The following is a 3,874-nucleotide window of genomic DNA, read 5'->3' as shown; positions in this document are numbered from 1 at the left end:
ACGATCTTTATATCCACGTTTTCATTGTTTTGAGTCTACTACAACTTTCATTAAGATTACTCCAGTTAAAATCTAATATATTTTTTACTTACGATTTTATTAAAAAAAAACATCCATATATGCATTCATAAAAAACGTATGGACAGGAGCAGACGCAGAATACATAGTAGGTATTGTCGAGATGAAATAGGTGTTGCCGATACATGAAAAATAGGTATAAACGAAAAAAAAATCAAAATTTTTTCCACTGCGAATAAAAAAACAGGTGTTGTCGGTGCAACACTGAGACCATGCTAAATCCGCCCCGACGTATGAATATAAAAATCGTACGTAAAAATATATTATTTTTTAATGGGAGTAATCTAAATGAAAAGTAGACTAAAATACGAACGCATGGATATAAAGATCGTATGAAGATGTTATGACGTACAGACTACATTACCTAAGCAACCAAGTAGTCGAGATCGTGATAGATATAAGCATCAAAAGCCTCATATACCTCATTAATGAATGTCTCACGTAAGATTTTATGAGAAAAACCTAAAAAAATCATTCATAAGTATTGAATGAGTACAAAAAAATGACTTATTTTGCAAAAAAAAAATAATAAAAAATAAAAAAAATAAGGACTAAATGTGTACAAAAATATTAAGGACTAAATGTGTACAAAGTGAAAAATATATTATCGTATTAAATCATTTTTACCGGGTAACCTGGAGTAGTCGGTCATAAGGACCTCCTGAATGTATACAGTTTAACAAGTTGAAGAGGTAAATGTGGACGAAAAAAAAACTCAGTAACCAAATGTGTACAAATCGAAAAATATATTACCATTTTAAGTCATTATCTCATTCCCAAACTAACCCTCCAATCTTGTTACTTTCTAATTTTGGCATTTCACCTTGGTTTCTTTTATTCCTAAATTAAGCCTCTTGGTCTGACCTTTGGGCGGGCCTATAAACGTACCTGGTTTATATATAAAAGATTATAATCTCATCAACATTTTACAATAATCTAGGAACATACCTAGTTTATATATATAAGATTATCAATCTCACAAACATGTTACAATAATCATTGTTAAAGATTAAAATACAATTTCACACCAATATCTTACAACAATCATTGTGAAATATTAAATATATAAATCTATAACATAAAGTTACATTGGCTTATTCTTTATTGTTTCCTATCATTAGATTATGGAAATCACCTTCCACTTCCAATACTTTCAATTATTAAAAAGCCACAACATATTCTACCCAACTCCAAATATCAAAGAAACGTTACAAGTCATAGAAATTGAAAAAACAAGGATTCAACATCGAGATATACACTAAAATACAACATCTTTTTACTGCTTTTAATGTGGAACTCGAACCTATATATGTTTCCACAGTCAATAAGCCCCAAGGCTTTGGCACGTGGCACTCGCTAATACAACCAAAATCATTTAAGTGATTCAGTCTCAGACGGCAAAACCGAAGATTCACCGGAGATAGGCGCCGGCAACATCAGAGTACGCAATCCCGGCCGGAGTTCACGATCAAAAAACTCATCGTATTCCCCTTTGTCTCCGGCGTTCTTCTTTACTTCAATCATTCTTAAATTTGGTGTTAATTCAAATATCTCAGCTCCGATCGTCAATGGACCTTTCACTCCCTCCCTTGATCCTTCCAAACTTACCCGGAAATCCTTCTTCCTTACTTTGAAACTCACCCCTTTTGCGATCTCCTCGAGCTTCGAAATGATGTGTGGCACGGTGGCGCCGGAGACGAAACGTAACTCCTCTCCGGCGTCTTCAAAAAGGCCAGATAAACTGAACCCAGGTGAGAATGAAATTAGATCGAATGCGTTCAAGCTTGCAGGTCTGGGCATGGTGGTGAGCCGCTTTCTGGTGTCAACCTCGGTAGGTGATTCGGGCCGTGAAGATTGATCGGATGAGTAATCGATATCATCGTCTTTAAAGTCTTCATCTTTCACGCTAAACAATTTATCATCTTCTAAATAGAATTTTATGTTCTTAAAACCTTTCTTGAACCAACGATTCTCCATGAGCTCCGGTATGGTGATTCTGGTAACTGGGTTTGTTTGAAGGAGTCGTTTTAACAGCCGGGATAACTCCGGCGAGAACCACCGTGGACACCGGAATTCCCCTCTGTAAATCTTCTTATACATAACCATAACGTTTTGATCATGAAATGGTAAATAACCAGCCATTAAAACGAACAAGATAACCCCACATGACCAGATATCGACTTTCGCAGCTTCGTACCCTTTCCGGCCTAAAACCTCCGGCGCAACATACGCCGGCGTCCCACAAAAGGTATGAAACAGACCATCGCCTCTGATTTGCTCAGAAATGGCGCTTAATCCGAAATCGGAGACCTTCAAATTACCATCTTCATCTAGTAATATATTCTCAGGCTTTAAATCTCGATGGAAAACACCACGAGCATGACAAAACCCTACAGCAGAAATGAGTTGTTGGAAATAATTTCTAGCGATTTCTTCTTTTAATCTACCTTTAGCAACTTTATTGAACAACTCACCGCCTTTAACGTATTCCATAACGAAAAATATTTTAGCTTTTGTTGCCATTACCTCGAAGAGTTGGACGATGTTGGGGTGGCGAACACGGCGGAGGATGGAGATCTCGCGTTTTATGTGGGAGATTAAACCGCCTTTCAAGATCTGTTCTTTATCGATCACTTTAATGGCGACAAATTCATTGGTTTTCACGTTACGACCGAGGTAGACTTTAGAGAAGGTGCCATGTCCGAGAAGCTTTCCGATCTCGTATCGGCCAAGGAGGAGAAATTCACCTTCTTTCCTTGTGGTGGTCGGCGAGTTTGCTGCCATGGTAGTAAAGATTTTTGGGGGATTTTGATTTGGATTTAGATTTGGATTTTGAATTGGATTTGGATTTTGCAACTGTAATTCTTGAATTGGGTTTTCCTTTAACATTTGAGGAAGAGTGTGAGGTTTGATTTTGATCTGGTTGGATTTTGTTGATGATATTTGTGAGGTGGATGGAAACAGGGTGTTTTGTTTGTTCACTAGCAGTTATGAGCACATACTTTATATAACAAGCTCAACGAATGGATGGCCTCTGTGTTCCCGGAGAATCGATACAGACAAATGTTTATATACTTAAAATATTAATTTATATATTTTATTAAATAATCATGTTAAATGATTTTGAAAATTTAATAATAATATTTGAAATTTTAAAGATGATTATAAGTACAAATGTATTATAGTTGAACATAATGATAAAACAAAATATAAATTAGCTTGGTTATAAAGATAAATATTTATCGTGAAATACATGATGATTTTAGTGACCGTCTACCCACGGGTTTAGATACATAATTATGCTATATTTTTTTTAATATAATTTTATTCTTTGAATTATTTTAAAACTACATTTTCATTTTTTTTTTCAGATTCAATCAAACAATTAACTCAATGCAATTTATTATTATTATTAAGTTAATGCAACTTTTAATTTTATATAAAGTTAATTGTAATTATCGATTAAATGTATTTTAATTATTATTTTTTAACTAATTTAGAAGTTAACTATTGAATATATTTCGATTGTAAAATAAAATTCAAATTAATAGGATTCAAGATGGCTAATCTACAACAATATAATATTAAACATTTTGCAATTTGCATTTGAATAAAGTTATGGATATTAACAAAATTTACTATCATAAATAAAGCGACTATCCTAAATGGCCTACTAAAAAATATGTATCGAGTCTAAAACATCATATTTTTTAATATCTTATGCATATTCTGGAGTGTTGTTATTGTTTAGACTACATAAATCCAAAATCTTACATGTCTACATACTACAAAAGTT

The 3,874-nt window shown here is 33.7% G+C and overlaps 1 pseudogene; it reads right to left on the bottom strand.

Moving 5' to 3' along the window:
- Positions 1-1,235: 1,235 nt before the first annotated feature.
- On the bottom strand, positions 1,236-3,109 carry LOC145106518 (CBL-interacting serine/threonine-protein kinase 12 pseudogene; annotated as a pseudogene).
- Between the last annotated feature and the right edge of the window lie 765 nt (positions 3,110-3,874).

The sequence above is a fragment of the Lactuca virosa genome, chromosome 4 (genome assembly GCF_052849685.1).
Source record: "Lactuca virosa cultivar CGN04683 chromosome 4, Lactuca_virosa_CGN04683_v6, whole genome shotgun sequence".
Classification (NCBI taxonomy): Eukaryota; Viridiplantae; Streptophyta; class Magnoliopsida; order Asterales; family Asteraceae; genus Lactuca; species Lactuca virosa.
This window is presented reverse-complemented; position numbering and strand designations above follow the sequence as displayed.